This window comes from Triturus cristatus, chromosome 4_2 (genome assembly GCF_964204655.1).
Source record: "Triturus cristatus chromosome 4_2, aTriCri1.1, whole genome shotgun sequence".
Classification (NCBI taxonomy): Eukaryota; Metazoa; Chordata; class Amphibia; order Caudata; family Salamandridae; genus Triturus; species Triturus cristatus.
Window position 1 is genome coordinate 215,195,666 of NC_140586.1, and position 17,717 is coordinate 215,213,382.

General features: G+C 49.2%; 1 protein-coding gene across 2 annotated transcripts in view; it reads right to left on the bottom strand.

Annotated features, from left to right (window-relative positions):
• GRAP2 (GRB2 related adaptor protein 2) overlaps positions 1-17,717 on the bottom strand; it is a 486,852-nt gene that overhangs the window by 54,775 nt on the left and 414,360 nt on the right. The gene's annotated exons all lie outside the window — the stretch shown is intronic.

Below are 17,717 nucleotides of genomic sequence, written 5' to 3' on the forward strand. Positions count from 1 at the left end.
GAGCGCTTCATCCACCACCGGATGGAATCTTTGGCGGCTTGATGAAGGGTAATGTGATCTTCCCAGCGGCCGGTCCTCTGCGACCACTGATCCTCTAGGTCTTGTTGCAGAGGACGCATGTGCAGACGTGCGTTGGGCACGATGTAGATGCACGAGGCCATGGATCCCAGGAGAGATGACACTTGTCTGGCTGTGGGATATTCCGTGCTGAGAAGCGTGCAGCTTTTTTGCAGCATGGAGGATAACCTCTCCTCCGAAGGACACACGCTTGCGCTTGAGGAGTCTAGAGAGGCGCCCAGGTAGTGGATCCGCTGAGTTGGATTGAGGATCGACTTCCGGTAGTTGACCTGAAGGCCCAACGAGTGTAGAAGGTTTAGGCAGAACGAGAGATGACTCTGGAGTTGAACCGGGGTGGAACTTTTTAAGAGCCAGTCGTCTAGATATGGGTAGACGAATATCTTCCGTTTGCGGAGAAATGCAGCCACCACCGCCATGCACTTTGAGAACGTTCGTGGCGCGGACTTGAGGCCGAATGGCAGGACCTTGTATTGATAATGTTGGTGAAAGATGCGAAATCTGAGAAACTTCCGATGTTTCGCTGAGACAGGAATGTGGAAGTATGCATCCTGTAAATCGATGGCACACATCCAGTCCCCTTGGTGTAGATGTGGGAAGATCTGGTGCAGTGCTAGCATCCTGAATTTTTCCCTTCTGAGAAATCTGTTGAGTAGGCGGAGATCGAGGATGGGTCTGTAGTCTCCGATCGCTCCTCTTTTCTGAACAAGAAAATACCGGGAGTACACTCCCCGATTTCTCTGCCTGTTTGGAACCTCCTCTATGGCGTTTTTGGAGAGGAGAGTGGCAACTTCGTCCTTTAAAAGCTTGTTTTGGCTGAGAGGGAGTGGCTGTTTCCGTGGGGGTACCTGCGGAGGGGGAGATTTGAACCTCAGCAAGTAGCCACGCTCTACAATACTCAGCACCCATTTGTCGTTTGTAATTGTATTCCACTCTGCCAGGTGAGCGGTGACACTTCCTCCCACCGGAGTGGCGAACGAGTGCGGAGGAAGTAAGTTTTCACTGCTTGGGAGGTTGCTTGTTAGAGGACTGCTGCTGTTTAGCATTTCCTCTTCCTCTGCCCCGGCCCCTTTGCTGAAACTGGGACCTCTGTTGGTTTTGAGAGGACCATTGGGGCGTTTGAACGCGCTGGTGAAAGGCACGTTTGTCGCCCTGGCGAAAGCGCTTGCGGAACTCTTTGCGTTTTTCCAGTCCCACAGCCTTTACAGTGTCCAATTCCGTTTTCATCTTGCTCATTTGGTCGTCCGCATGAGCTCCAAATAGCGATGATCCATTAAACGGCAGGTTAAGAATCCTTTTCTGCGCATCTGGTTTGAGGGCTGTTAATCTGAGCCAGGCCGAACGGCGGGAGCAGATGCCATGGGAGTAGCCATGCGCGGCTAGGTCTGATGCATCCGCCGCTGCGCTTATTACTTGGTTTGCCACCAGTCCGCCTTCATGTAGGATCTCCGTGAAGTCCTGCCTGTCCTCCCTAGGCAATCTCTCCACGAATCTGGCCAGGGAATCCCATAGGGAACGATCATACCTCCCTAGCAGGGCTGAAGCGCTAGCGACCTTCATATGCGCGGCAGATGTGTTGCACATTCTCCTGCCGTAGGAGTCCATCAGCTTGCTGTCCTTCTCAGGGGGGACAGAAGCAGATATTGAGGCTGAGTGAGACTTCATGGCCGCCGCCACTATCACCGAATCCGCTGGCGGGTCCGCCCTCAAGAATAAAGGGTCCTCGGCCGGAGCCTTGTACTTCTTTGCTATTCTCGAGGGGACCGAGCCCACTGTAGCCGGTGTAAGGAACGTGGCCATCGCTGGTTCTAACAATCCTGGCACCAACGGGAGCAGAGGTCTGGGAGCTGACCGATGGTGTAAAGTGTCAAAGATCACAGAAGTGGGTGCCTGAGGGGCGTGCAGTGCGATGTTCAACTTTTGCGCCCCTCTACCCAGGACGTCCGAGAAAGTTATAATGTCATCCACCGGGGACACTCGCGATGGAGGCGTGGATGAAAAAGTCGGAGAGTAGTCCCGGACTGAGGATCTTGTGGATGCAGTCCCAGTGGACGACCTGGTGCGTCGCCTCTTGTGGGAGCGTTCGCTTTGGTGAGCCCTTGATCCTGATCTGCGCTTGGACGGAGATCTTGGACGTTTTGGCGCGGTGCGACGGTCCCTGGAACGAGACCGGCGTGGTGAAATTGGCCGTGGATCCCTCGGAGGCGATTTACTCCTGCGCGGTGGGGAATACATGCGGGAGTAGTCCGATCCCGGACTCCGACATGCGGCAGCGCCCACATCTCGTAACCAGCGCGGTGACAGTCCAAACCGCTCTGGAGCCTCGGGTGATCTTTCTGGAGATATTTGCACGATGTGCAGTCCCGGAGATGATGACTGTTCTCCTGGGGACCTCTCCGCGGGCGGTCCAGTCTTCGCCCTCGACGTCGAATCCCTTGACGTCGACGACGTCTGCGTCACCATCGGCAAGTGTGAGGTATGCCGTTCTGGTCTCGACGCCGGTCGTGGAGACCTCGATGTCGATCTCCTCTTCTCTGGCACCTGACGTCGGCTAGATGATCTCGACGTCGGCCGTGTCTTCGACGTCGACCTCTCTCGCCGTCGACTGGGCGACTTCGACGTCGACCTCTCTCGACGTCGACTGGGCGACTTCGACGTCGACCTCTCTCGACGTCGACTCTTCGACGTCGACCTCTCTCGACGTCGACTGGGCGACTTCGACGGCGACCTCTCTCGACGTCGACGTGGTGATCTTGACGGCGACCTCTCTCGACGTCGACTTCTTGACGTCGATCTTCCTCTCGACGTCGACCTTCTATGTCGCCGAGTGGGGGTAACCATCGACGGCGACCGGCCCACTCGCGGCGGAATGTACGTCGCCGCATCTCTCGACGTCGACCCCCTCGAGGGTGGCGGAGAGTGTCTCGACGTCGACGGAAGCCTCGACGTCGACGGAGACAGTTCAGATGTCACCAGACTAGCAGCCTTCGAGCCCGAAGGGCCGCCTCTCGACGCCGACTTACTTTTGCGCGGCGGAGACTCTTGATGGTGGGATGAATCCCTTGACGCCGAAGTTCTCTGCCTCTTCGCCGGCATCCTCGACGTCGACGGCGAACCTCTTGGACTCCTGGTCTTCTTGGAGCCCGGGGAGCTGGTATGTCGCCGTTTCTGTACTTGCGTAGCTGAAGAAGGTGGTCTTGATGAGGAATGCTCGCCTTCACGACGGCTTCGTTCCTTCTCCAGTCTTGCATGCAGTTTAATGCGCTCTCTGTCCCTCAGAGTGCGCTTTGAGAACTTCTGGCAGTGGGGACACTGGTCAGGATCGTGTTTTGATGGTAAACACACAATACACACCGAGTGTGGATCCAACAGTGCCATTTTATTACCACAAGAAGGGCATTTCCTAAATAAAGGAGACATTCTGACTGGAAAAAAATTGGAAAATTCACTGGAACCAGCAGAATTAGCCCTTATAAGCCAGAAAACGTCGAAAAAAGCTAGAAAAAGCTGTAATTCAAAATTTCAGTCAAAAAACTGAAGAGCTCAAGCTCCAGGATCCTCACAGAAGGAGCCGGAAAAAAGAACTGGCCCAACTGTCACCTGTAGTGCATCATGGGAGCAGGGGGTCACGGGCAGGCCTTAAAGGCACGGTCCCCCTACTCTAATGCCTTAAAGGCAAGGTGTCAGTTTTCTTGGATTCTTGATACTCTACTGCAGCCTACTGGCGAATGCCTACAATTACATGTTGCTTTATGGCAATAAAGCAGTGCTGTGTTATAATTTGCCTGATGCTTCCTTTTTTCCTTACGGGTTACGGGGGCACTACTATGCAAAAATATGTAATTTACAGCATTGCCATGTTTTGAACATTATTAGGCTGCATTTATATGTTTTCACATATGTATATATATATATATTTATATATATGTATTTTCTATATGCTCCGGGATCCCGCACATGGGCGGGGATTATTCATAGATTATGACTATTGATGAGTATCCCCTGGATGAGAAACAATTGTCAACAGTACAATAGACAATGCTGTTGGTTACGTTATTTTCGTTGCCGTTGTCACTACTGCAGAAGTTGCCTTTTCTGGGTGTAAAGTCTTTCTTGGCAATGTTTCATATCTCTTCAACTATGGTATTGTCATTGATGTCACAAGGCGCTGATCTCAGGGAGTGCCGTGTTTACAAATACCACAGGTTTAAAAAGTACTGACTGTAGTTCCTCATGTGTCCATCAGTTTTCAAGCAACAATAAAAATGTCAAGATAACTCTGGTGATTAATGTTCCTGCAGAAGAAAGGTCAGAGTTTTGTCTAGTAGCAGTTTCCACTCATCATAAAGTAGTGCAGAGGGTCAAGTACTCCTGCTGAAAAGAATGTGTACCTCGCAAATCACCAAACTGTATTTTAGGTGGATCGGTCAGCAAGGTACTGCTTCTCTCACAGAGATGTTTTTGTTACTTGTAGTTCATAAGTTACAACACTAATATAGCACAGTGAGCTATGAACTGTCATTAAAGACCTTGCACGCAAACTGCATGGTATGGGGTAGAATGTTGTCTTTTTCCCCAATGTTTCATTATCCTACTGCTGCTAAAAAGGGTTACTTTGGGTAGAAATACATTCTTATTAGTAAAGCCAACCACTGTGGTACGTTTTTAATCCTGAGTTTGTGCTTCTCTAGACCAAATGCTCTGAAAATATACTGCCTACTAATATCGTTGACAAGTGACTACTACACCTTGTAATCCTCATTGTTTTATGTAACATTTCTTATAAATTGAGTTACACACATATGCTTAATTGGCTCTCTATAACGTGTGTGTGATGTAAAGCGCTCTGATGCTTTACAGTGGTATGAGTGGGGCTATAAAACAAATGAAATGTATGTGAGAGGGGCTATAGAGATGAGTGGCGCTCATGGAGAAGCAGCTTTTTGGAGGAAGAGCGCCAACATAGATTGTTGCACTGGGCATAGACCAGCGCTAAAGCCTGCCCTGGATGGCAGTCTCATCAATGATAAGTCTTTGCCAAGATTCTGAAGAGTTTTTGTCTTGCCGTTGATCATTCAGACACGGATATGCGTCTTGAATTCTCAATTCAATTTATATTCTCTGAAAGAGGACATCTCTTGACATCTTTTGAACCTTTTTGGAGGTTCTTTGAAATATATTTTTCTAGTCTCGGGATTCAGGTTGTTTCTTGAGTCTCAATTATGGTTTTTAAGCTATTCTGAAGTATTATTTAGTTTTCTTCAGAAGATGGTGTGTCCTTACATTTCACTATCTGTAACAGATTTAAAAGTCTTCCCTCTCTGTCTTTTAGGGTTTTAGTTGACAAAGTGCATCATATTTTGCACTCCTTGGTCTTATGATTAGGGTGTAAGGGTCTTCAGAGTGTAATCTTTTCTTACCACAGATATGAAAATACTTTTTGTAGATATATCAGACATTGTCGGATTTTAGATGGTAATTCTACTGAAATGTGAATATATCTTCATTAAATACTAAAAGTGGAAGTTGAAAGAAAAGTCTTTTATCTGTGAGAAAAATTAACAGCGCTCAAGGGACTCCCTTCACACCTGATGGACAACAGAAATCTTACTGATGGTGGTCTCACAGGGTGTGATCTTCATACAGGTTGTCTCCGATTGATGTTTGGTTATTTTTAAAGGATGTGATAAGGCTACTAAACAATCTTTGTTTCAGTCTTAGGGTTACTTTAACACAGAACTGCTGTTAGGACGCTCTAGTGGGACTTTCAGCTTGACGTTGGGGTTGATTAAAGCATGCAGCTCTATGAAAGATCTAAATTATGGAGAAGATACCTTTATCAAAGGAGCTGTTGATAGTGCTGGCAGTATTATTTAATTTAATTTAATTTAAAAAATATTTCTAAAGCGCAGCGTACACCTTGCGGTTTCTTGGCGCTAAGGGAATTGGCAACAGAGGGGGAAAACCAGAAGAAAAGATAAGAAGAGATATTAAGAGAGTTTAAGAGGGGAAGGCCTGGCTGAAGAGGAACGTTTTCAAATCTCTACGAAAGGGGAGGTACTGAGTGGCAAAGCGGAGATGGTCAGGGAGTGAGTTCCAAAAAGTTGGAGCCAGGGTGGAAAAGCTGGCCCCGCCCCACTTTTTACGTGTGAAACGAGGGATCTGAAGAAGGGATTTAGAGGAAGACCGAAGTACTCTTGTAGGTACATACGGATTGATTAATGAAGAGATAAAAGCGGGGGCAGTGCCCTGACGGGCCTGGAAGGCCATGCAGCCGATCTTAAAAAGGGAGCGTTCTTTTACAGGGAGCCAGTGAAGCTCCCTGAGAAGGGGGGTGGAATGGTGATAGCGAGGAAGGCCATACACCAGCCGAGCTGCCTGGTTCTGGATAATCTGGAGTCTACGCAAGCTGTACGCGGGGATACCATGGTAAAGAGCGTTTGCGTAGTCCAGTCGCGATATCACTAGTGCGGCCATGATGATCTTAAGTGCCTGGGGGGAAAAAAAACGGGAAACAGTGCGGATCGTGCGGAGAGTGAGGAAACAAGAGGATACCACAGAACTAATTTGTGAATGGAGAGTGAGCTGGTTGTTTATTTTGACACCGAGTGTTTTGACCGTGGTGGAGGGGGTAGGTGCGGGACCGAGAGAGGGGGGCCAGAAGAAAGAGTTCCAGGGGCTGGGTGAACCACCAGTGAGAACCAGCTCGGTTTTATCCGGGTTCAGCTTAAGGTGGTTGTGGTTCATCCAGTCCCTGATGAATGTCATAGTTGACTGGAAGTTAGAGACAGAAAGATGAGAGGGGGATAGATCAAAGATGAGCTGGAGGTCATCCGCGTAATTATAAACGGTGACCTCCAGCTGTTGGAGTGCGAAAATGAGAGGAAAGATATAGAGATTGAAAAGCAACGGGGAGAGAGAGGAACCCTGGGGAACACCGCAAGTGACAGGGAGAGGGGTGGCCGTGAAGTCGCCTAGCCGAACCGCCTGAGTGCGGTCCCGCAGAAAGGAGGAGAGCCAGACCAGAGCTGATCCCCCGATACCAGCCGCCTTGACACGGGTAAGTAAGATGGTATGGTCCACCGTGTCAAAGGCGGCGGAGAGATCAAGGAGGACCAGTGCCTGGTGTTTGTTCTCATCCATGCCCCTTCTGAGTTTGTCTAAGACTGCGACCACGACTGATTCGGTCGAATGCCTGGGGCGGAACCCGGCTTGGCGGGATGCTAATCCTCCATTTGCCTCGACATGGGCGCTAAGTGCCGCGGTGACGTGGCGTTCCATCACCTTGCTCAGAAAGGGTAGCAGGGAGATGGGGCGGTAGTTGGCCGAGATGGACGGATCCGCGCCAGGTTTTTTCAGGATGGGCACTATTGTAGCTGCCTTTAGCACAGAGGGCACTACGCCCTGTGCCAGAGAGCTGTTGAGGAAGGCGATGGGGGGGTCAGGGCAGCCGAGGTAAATTTGCTGCAGGACTCGTGCCGGGCAGACGTCCGCAGGAGACCCCGACTTCACTTTGGGAAGTATCTCTAAAAAAGAGTCCTGAGTGAGAGGGGGGATGGAGGTAAAGGGGCGTAGGACGGGAGGGGGGGAGGTATCAACGAAGACAGACGAGGGTGGTGGGATGTTGGTCTTGATGGTAGCAATTTTCTCTAAGAAGTAGGTATTAAGTTGGTCGCAGAGAAGCTGGGAAGGAGGAATTCGGGACGAGGTTCGGTCTGAGAATGCCAGGTCATTCACTATGCCGAAGATTTCCCTGGGTTTATTTTTTGCAGAAGTTATTTTTGAAGAAAAGTAGGAGGTTTTTGCAGCCAGGATTTCTGTTTTGTATTTAGCCAGTGTTGATAAGAAGTGGGTTTTTGATAAGGGACTGTAATTTTTCCTCCATTGCCTCTCCGCCCGACGGGCGCTCAGTTTGAGATCTTTTAGGTGGTCATTGAACCATCTATTGGAGTCCTTAGGTCGGCGGATGGAAATGCGGCGTAAGGGCGCCACTGAGTCGCAGCCTCCAGCCAGCCAGGTGTTAATGGCCTTGGCTTGAGAGGCGGATGATAAGCCCGCGAGAATGGGAGTGGAGTTGCAGAGTGAGGAGGTCAAGGAGGGATAATCCAGTCTATTCCAATTCCGCGCCCAGGTGTTTTTGGTGTGCGGGGTTTTGGGCATCAGGTTTCGGAGAATGGAGAGGGAGATGAGGGTATGGTCAGACCATGGGCACGGCGAGACCGCAGCCGAAGCCACAGGGAGGTTAAGGGACCAGACCTGGTCCAGTGTGTGCCCATGGGAATGAGTGGGGACGGATATGTGTGACACGAAGTTGAGGGATGAAAGATAATCTGTAAATTCTTTGGAGGCTGAGCACTCGTGTGGGTCTGAGGGCCAGTAATTGAAGTCCCCTAGCACCAAGACCGAGGTGTAGTTGACCACCAGGTTAGCCAACAGGTCCTGAAATGCCGGCAAGAATAAGGGCGAGGGCTGAGGGGGGCGGTACATAAGAAGGCAAGTTATGGGGGGGGGGAAATGAAAGAGAGCGGACTGCCAGGAAGTCAGCAGGGGGAATAGGGGGAAAAGGGAGTGGTTGAAAGTTCAACTCCGACCGAGCGATTAGGGCGACCCCACCGCCAGCCTTGCCAGTCGGCCGGTCGGCCCGCAGGGCCACATAGGAGGGGGGTAGGGTGGCCAAGAGAACAGGGAGGGAAGAATCACAGTACCAGGTTTCGGTCAGGAGCAGAATGTCAGGTTTCTCTGAGTCGAGTAAGACAAACAGCTCGTGGTGGTGCTTGACCGCTGACCTGGTATTGAGTAGGAAAATAGACAATGCCGGAGAGCGGGGGGGGGGGGGGGGGGGGGGGTCAAGGGAGGGGGGGCAAGGTGACGGGGGGACGAGCGGCAGGGGATAGGGTGCAGTGGGGGAAGAAGGAGCAAGGCCTAGTGAGGAAATCAGACTGCGGATGGGATCCGGGAGTGGCCAATGGCCTTGGAGGGCAGTAAGGTCCTTGGTAGAATAAGACGTAGTTTTGGCATGGAATCGTGCCCCTAGCCCCGTCCGGCCGCGGACGGGCGCAGACGGGCTTGCCTTCGGCGCGCAAAAGTCGCGCCCGCTGCGCTTCCTGGCCAGACACATGTTTTATGCCGGTGGGTCAAGAGGTTGGAGGGGCGTGGCCAGCCGAGGGGGCGTATTAACTGAAGAGTTATTCATCAGGATGTTCTTGAATATATGAGCAGCGCATGGGTCTGCTGGTGATCATGCTGGCTTACAAGTTTTTGCATTCAAATGTTTCACCTCTATCTTAATAAGAGCCTTCAAAAAGAAAATGATTTCCTCTACTGTAACTCTGTATATTACAGATGACACTTCTGTAAGTGTATATACAAATATAATAATACTACAAGTTTCTCATTATAAAATGGCTCCATTACATTTCACACATCCACCTATATTAAAAAAGACAAAGTACATACACACTTCTTCCCCTCTCATAAAACATTCATTACAGTTCATATTTACAATTATTCTTTTCAATTTGATATGATGGGAAAATATCAAACTGTTGACTCAGCATTTTGCTGAAATCACAAGCCTACACCACCTGCTTCAGGACATATATTGCATATACATCTCATCCTGCCGAATCCAATCAATACACTCAATCATCGAGTTTGAATATTTTAGAGCCTCTGTATTTATATATTAATTCATACATGTGGCGTCACCAAATGTCACCTCACCACTGAGGTTCCCTTTTGTCAATATAACACTTGTTTTCTCCTTTTCCGCTTAATATACTTAAAGCATTTATATCAGGCAAATTTTTTGGAATGTGAAAAACCCGGAGCATGCATTTGGAGAACATCACTATTGCTAACGGAAGTCCCAGAGGGGTAAAATATCAGAAAGAGGAATTCTGAGCTAGTGTCATTACTGTTTACATCTTTTATAAATGCTTTAAGCAATATCATGCGAAGAAGAAGATTGAACAATATATTCCTGTCACTTTCAGTGCACAGGGGCTATTCTGTTTTTATAGTGGCTACAAACCTTTGTAGGCTTGGTGATGTCATGAGTGGTCAGGGGGGGTAAAGGTGAGGAACTGTGGTAGTTTTTATTTTTCTAGCCTAGTGAACTGTGCTGCATTACAAGAGATGTGTTAAAGCAGTCTAGCGGGACATAGGGAGTCTGAAACAGGAGGGCTGGAAGTAATAAAGGTGTGCCATGCATACAGCAATGACCAGTGGAGAGGCCTTCTGCTGTTCAGCCAAGTCATCGAGAAGTCCTAAGAACTACCACTTCAGGTACTGAGGGTACTTTGGCTGGACTACCCTTTTTCCTCTGAATTCTGCTACTTTGGGTACAGTGGCTGGATGACCTTTTTTTTTGCTCTGAATTCTTCCAGCAGGACTGTTGTAACTGATCTCCTGGCCCCTAATCAGCTCTCCTAGTTCAGATGTCCTGTCTCATGTTCAGGAGAGTGGAGAGTGAGTTGCATGAGTTCAGTGTGAGAGGTAAGAATGAATAGTAAGCTTTGCGAGGGACAGGTGAGCAGTGTTTGTGTGAGAGCAGGGTAAGTGGTGTGCCTATATGAGCTCATGGTAGAGGAGTGAGTGCAGGATAAGTGCTGTGAATGATGTAGTCATTTGAGCATGAGTGCAGGGTGAGCTGAGTGTCCCTGGGGGTTCCAGTAAACCATTGTGTCCGTGTGAGTGCAAGGTGAGGGTAAAGGGTGAGCTGTGTACTGGATGGCTGAGTGGTGTGCCCATGTAATCACAGGATGAGCAGTGTGCCTGTGTGAGTGAAGGGTGAGAGGAGTAAGTGCAGTGTGAGTGATTTGAGTGCAGAGTGAGAGGTGTGCCCATGTGAACGTCAGACGACTGTGCCCATGTGAGTGCAGACTGAGCAGTGAGAATGAAGGGCAAGCTGTGTGAGTGGTAGTGAGGGGATTGCCCATGTTAGTGCAGGGAGAACCGCGTGCTTATGTGAGTGCAGACTGAAAGTAGTGAGTGCAGAATGAGTGCTGTGAATGTTGGGTGAGCTATGCCAGCAGATGGTTGTGCCCATGTAAGTGCAGGGTGAGCGTGAAGGGTGAGCTATGTGAGTGAGGGGTGAGTTGTTTGACTGTAGTGTTTTCTATCCCCACTTAATCAGGGATTGAGGGTGGAGCAAATAAATTATCAGCTGATACTGCAACAAACTGTCTCTTGAACATGCCTAAAGTTACTTTTCTCGAAATAGATTCTCCCACTGTGGCAGCACATGCCATTCACAAATGGAAGGTGTAGGCAGACTGGGCAAGGCAGGGAGCATGAAAGACTGTGAAAAATACAACACAAACCTCATTAACCAGGAAATGGTCTTTTGAAGAGCTGTGAAATACTTGGATAAGGCCGAGACTGTGGCGCCAGCCGAGCCCACAGCAGTACATTAACTCACTAACTCTGTGTGTCATTGAAGCTGAAGCTGGGCAGCACAGGCCAAGGCTCACAAGGGGTGTGGTGGGTTGGGAGGGAGGGAGGTCGAATGCCCTTTCAGCTCAATAGGCGTTGTACGTCTGTCTGCCACTCAATTTATCACAGGATTTGAAGTTAATTTAAAGGATGGTGGTAAAGGGACAAAAACATAAAACCGACAGATACTGCGTCCCCGCACTTCCATATTCCTCAGAGTGTGGGCAGAGTTTCCGATGGTGAAGCCGCCTTTGGCTCTGCCATTGATGTCTCCCTTTAGGTAGGACAGACGCCATTAAAAAAAAACATTACAGAGGCTGCCCAATTTAGGAAGGCCCCTAAAATGCCATTCCCATTACTGTCCTTTTTGTCAAAATCCAACATGTAAGACATGGCAGACCAGGACACAAAGACGATGGGATGTTCTCCATTCAAAATCCTAGCATGTGGGAGACATTAGTTATATTACTTCTGACGAATGACACCCATTTTGGGGTCAAACTCATGGATATTGGTAGTGTCAAGTCAGCCGTGCCAGCAGGACACGGTAGACCAGATGTGTCTTCCCAGATCATTTTCTCACCAAAGTGAATCCCACAAAGGACGGCATTGCAGAGAAAACAAGCTTTTGCAATGTAATAGGTCTCGCATTACTGAAAGTTTGAGCTATTGGCGTTTCATTATTATTTGCAACGCCATTAGGTCAAATTTTCAGTAATGCGTGACCTATTGCATTGCAAATGCTTGTTTAATCTTGATCTTACCTCCAGGATCCTATGACGTTGTTCAACAGACCAGCGGTCTGTAGAAAAATAAAAAAAATGTTCCCTCTCAAGATAACGACATGGATGGACGATGCATTTGTGTGTGCCGGGGGGGAGGGTGTGCGAGCGAGGAGTCAAGAGATGGCCAGAGATGGCCAACCAAAAGACTCAATAGGTAATGTCCGCTGGGAGGGAACCAAACACCAAAGGACGGGACAGATGCACAATAGTAACCAACCAGAGAAAAGGAATTTTAAAAAGCAGCTCAACTAACCAATAAAAAGCGGTGGGCGTGTCCAAAGTCCCTGATAGTTCATATACCAAATACAGCATGCCTCGCAGAGCAGCCCATGCACTGCCCAGGCTTGACCTAAAAAGAGATACCTGAACACGCTAGGAGTATTCTCCTTGCTGGCACGTGCATTCGAATAACTGACTCTGGCGATTTTTACCTCCACTGGACTCTAGCATTATTGTGCTTAATATTGATATTGATTATGTGGATGAATTGACACACACCGATATACCAGCCCTGAAGAAGTCGAGGTGTTACTGACCCATCGACGAAACACGTGTTGGCTGATTAGTGTTAAGCTGATTGTATCATCTGCCCCTCGCTTGGAAAATTGTATTGGATTGTTTCTCTTTTGGAATACGAACTGGCAGTGATATGTACTACAAGCCTAATGTGAAGACTTGGATTGTACCTCTTGGGCCTGAACTGAAAACTTGGATTAAAGTGGACTATTACTACGAGATTATTGTATCCATGACTATCTTTTAAACACCTGAGTGCTCGGATGTGAGAAAGTGGCTCTGTATATACTGTTCCCAAATAGGTACAGTGTGTACAGAGTCCACAGTCCCCAGAGGTTTGGCAGAGGCTAAAGTTAGATATAACCTTACTCTCTAACGTGGTAGCTTGGTCGAGCAGTTAGCCAGTATCAGAGGACAGTGTAAAGCATTTGTTGCACACACTCAATCAGCAAATGGTCTCACACACTCAATAACTGAACTCTAGGCCAACGGTTTATATATAAAAAATATATGCTTGTTTTATTTTAGAATCAACAATAGGTATCAAAATATACTTTCTCAGAATGAGATGCTTTAGTTAAATGCTTTTGCAATATGCAATTGGCTTTTGTAGAAAGTTACAGGTTGTTGCAATAGGCAACACAATTTTAAACACAATAATGCATTGAGTTCAATGGAAGTTTCAAGTTATTTGCAATAGATTACTTTCAGGATTACTTTTGGTAATTCCAGGACTGGATCCTAGATTCAGTCCTGGGTCAGTTCTTAGGAACAAGTGATAAAAGTCGACTTGGTTACTGTTATGATTTTTAGACAATATTTTGCTATTTTAAAAGTTGACACTTAGAAAATATTTCATAGAAAACAGTCAATGATTCCCTATGGAAGAAAATTCAAGTTGCAGGTATAGTATGTTCTCGTTACTTTTGTAATCCAGTACTGGGTACCTAGACTCAGTACTGGGACCTCTATCTAAAACAGGTAAGTAATTACGTTTTCACAGTTTGTACGATTTTTAAAGAATATTTGAAGTTTGCAAAAATCGACACATAGAAGAAATTTCATAGAAAAACAGTCAATGATTTCCTATGGAAGAAAATTGGGTTACTGGTAAGTACGGTTGTGAATATTTTTCAGGGTCAGTGCTGGGCACCAAGATCCAGCATTGGGAGCTCACCTAATAGCAGGTGAGTATTTTCGTTTTCGTTACTTGGCTGATTTTTGGTGAATATTTAAAGTTTTGAAAACTCCACACTTAGAAGGAATTTCAGGAGAAACCAGTCAATGTTACCCTATGGAGAAAATTGAGTTATCGGCTTTCATGTAAGTACTCGACTGGCAAAGTTAAGGTTCTGGGCACAGACTCAGGGGTCTCCCAGGGTCAGGTAGGTGTAGTTGGTACACCCTCAGTGGCACAGGGGCAGCCGGGTGCAGAGTGAGTTGGCCCAATGTTATCCTATGGGAGGCAGGGGGGCCTTGGTTGGTGGCTGCTGACTAGCAGGCCACGCGGCAGTGGGAGCTGGGCTCCTGGTCACTTGCTCAGGGCAAATGTGGAAGTAGATAGGTGCAAAGGTTACACTGCCGGGGCAACTCGGGCGGCTGGGTGCAGGGTGCTTTTCAGTCTTCGGGCGCTCAATTGATTTCAATGGGAAAGCTCCGATTTAGAAAAAGGCTGCAAGCTCGGGGACGAAGATTCTTCAGGTGCCACCACCACTTCGAGAGGTAAGTTGGGTAGTTAGAGGATAGGTAGGTACCCAGGAGTTGGGCACAGGGGGCCGCAGGGCGCCGGGGTGCCTTTTGGTGTCGGGAAATCTTACCCTCTGTTGATCGCGGTTGGGGGGGTACCTGGTTGTGAGACTGCAGGCGTCGTCAGGAGCATCGAGGGAAGTCCTTGGGTGCCGGACTCGGGATCACAGTCGCCGGGGGCTCGTCCTCGTGGTCTTTGTTCACTCCGGCAAAGGCCAGGCTTGGCGGTTGCAGAGTGTGCAGGGTTCGCGGTTCCGGGCTGATGCCAGGGAGTAGATGCTGAGGTTGAGCAGAGCCTCTGCTCATGGGAGTCCCAGGGGCTTAGAGCCAAAAGGTAGCCAGGTCCTCCGGGGTCTGTGAGGTTGCTAGCCACAAGACGTGCTGGGTTGTAGCAGGAGCAGGTTCAAGTGTCGACAGGCCGGTAGGGCTGGGGCCAAAGCAGTTGATGTCTTCCTCTTCTTAGCAGCTGCAGGGCAGGTCTTCTTTCTTCTTGCTCTTCTTTGTATTTCGGAATCTGGAATCTGGGGAAGGAAGGTTCAGGGTGCCCCTAAATACTAGATTTAGGGGCGTTACAGGTAGGTGAAGGGCAGGGACCAATGGGTCCATGTCCTGGGGTGGGTACACCCCCTATCCTGCCTCTCTCCTGTGGGAGTGGGGCAGTAGCCTAGTCCTGATTGGGTAGGGCCTCCCATCTTCAAGATGGCGAGCGCCCGGAGATGTGCTTCACCTCACCTCCCCCACCTGAGGGGTGGGGTTGGCAGGCTGGCACATCCCCTGTCCTTATTTGGGGTTTCCGGCCAGGCTTCCCGCCAGAGTGGGGGCTGCCAGTGGCCTGGGGAAGCTCACAGAGGCAGCATACCTTTGAAGCTTCCCCCTGCCCATCCTGGGGGAGGAGATCTAGCACCTCGCCCAGGATGTGCATTGTTGCAGGCCCAGGAGAGCAGGGGCTCTCCTACCCAGGGGTCCAGCAACATGTCTGCTGTGTGGCAGCCTAGGCAGCCTCTCAGACCAGACGTGGATTGTAGGTTAGGTTTCAGGGGGCATCTCTAAGATGCCCTCTGGGGTGCTTGGTACATTAAATCCCACACTGGCATCAGTGGAGAGAAGTGTGGCTCAATGGTTAGAGAGACAGACCCTGATGCAGAGGTCTGGCCCGGGACAGGGTTCAATTCCCCGCCTCGGCGGGTCTTGGGCTCAAAATTCCACGGACCTGACAATTCTCGCCTCGGTGCCTATTCCAATCATGGAGTCCCACTCTGCAACTCTGGGCAATAGCTTGCTTAATCTCCACAACGGCCCCCACAACGCTAAGGATGCCTGGCCTCCACCTTGGGGGTGCCCAGGAGTGGACACCTCACAGGGAAAGCCAGGATGGGTTCCACAGCGGTATTCGTACAAGCGTCTTGAGACCCTTGCGGGTGAGTAGTGCGCTATACAAGTATCAATTTACAGTGCGGGTTTAATGTGCTGAGAAGTTTGATACCAAACTTCTCAGTCTTCAGTGTTGGCATTATGGTGCTGTGGAGTTCGTGTTTGACGAGCTCTCAGCACCATGTACTCTTAAATGGCAGCACTGCACTTACAGTGCCCAGGAATGGACCTGGGTACTGTAGGGGCTCAGGGCTCATGCTCCTGTGCCCACACCACTAGCATAGGGCACCCAGCTAGAGGGGTGGCTGATGTATGCCAGGGCAGTGTAGGTGGTGGGCATGGCACACAGGGATGTGTGCCATGTCGACTCTTTGTTTTGTCTTGTACCCAGACACTCAGCCTGCAAGGGCAGTGTGTGTGTGTTAGGGTACAGGGCCTCTAAGGGTGGCACAATGTGTGCTGCAGTCCTTAGAGGCCTTCCCTGGTCACAAGGCCCTGGGTACCTAGGGTACCATTTACCAGGGGCTGACATGTGGCCAGGGTTTGCCAATTTGGGTTTAAGGTTTTTAGGGAAGGAACATAGACCCTGGGCACCTGATTGGCACACTCAGTCAAAGTACATTCAGCAAAAAGTGGGGGCATACCATGCAAGAAAGATGGCACTTTCTCACATCGGATTTGTATATTTATATTTCTTGATCTTCATTTGGAGGGCATTATAGGGTTGTGGATGGTAACCGATTCTCTTTTCCTAGGAGCACCTCTCATATATAGTATTTGCTGTTTACTCCCCCTTAAACAAGATTGCAGTGCGCCCTCATTTGCTATGTACCTGGTGAACAAGTTACTTACCTTCGGTAACGATATATCTGTAAGAAACATTAGTGTTAGATTCCTTACCTTAGAATATCCCCAGGCGTCAGACTGGATCCGGAAAGTTTTCGCTAGCAGGACCTCTGCGCGTCAGTAGGCGGCGTCGTGCAGCTCCGCGTCCGTCGCTGGCATCGTATGCACTGAGATGACGTCACGGAGACTACTTAGGCGCCACCCATGCGCGCTGACGTTAGTTCTGTACACGACTTTCCGCACCAGGAACGCAGAGCCATGCAAGACACTGACCACTGGTGCATGAAACTAGGGCCCTAAAAGGGATGACCTTAACCCTAGAAATCAGTTCGCAGAATGGGGAGGATGGGTGGGGCGGTAAGGAATCTAACACTAACTAATGTTTCTTAAAGATATATCGTTACCGAAGGTAAGTAACTTGTTTATCTGAAAGAAACACGTTAGTGTTAGATTCCTTACCTTAGAATAGATACCCCAGCAATGCCAACCCCGGTGGTGGGTCTGCGAACAAAGATCAAACCAGAAAATCCCGGAGAACAGAACGGCCAAAGAAGCAGTTTCTCCGGACTTGGCTGTTAAGGCAATAATGCTTGGTAAAGGTATGCAGCGAGGACCACGTAGCTGCCTGACAGCTATCCTGCAAAGGGACTCCCCGTCCCAGAGCAGTAGTGGCTGCTGTCGCCCGAGTAGAATGGGCACGCAGCCCCACAGGGGGCTCCTTTTTAGTCAAGGAGTAACAGGCTTTAATACACAGAACGACCCACCGAGAGATGGGTCCAGATGGTGGAGCCTCTCTTCCCCTTTCGAAGGATGCGGAAAGAAGGTGGGCAAAGTGATGGTCTGCCTGATGTGGAAGGGCGTGAAAACCTTGGGCAGAAAAGAAGGACGGGTCCTTAACACCACATTGTCCGGAAGAACAGAAAGGAAAGGAGGTTTAAAAGA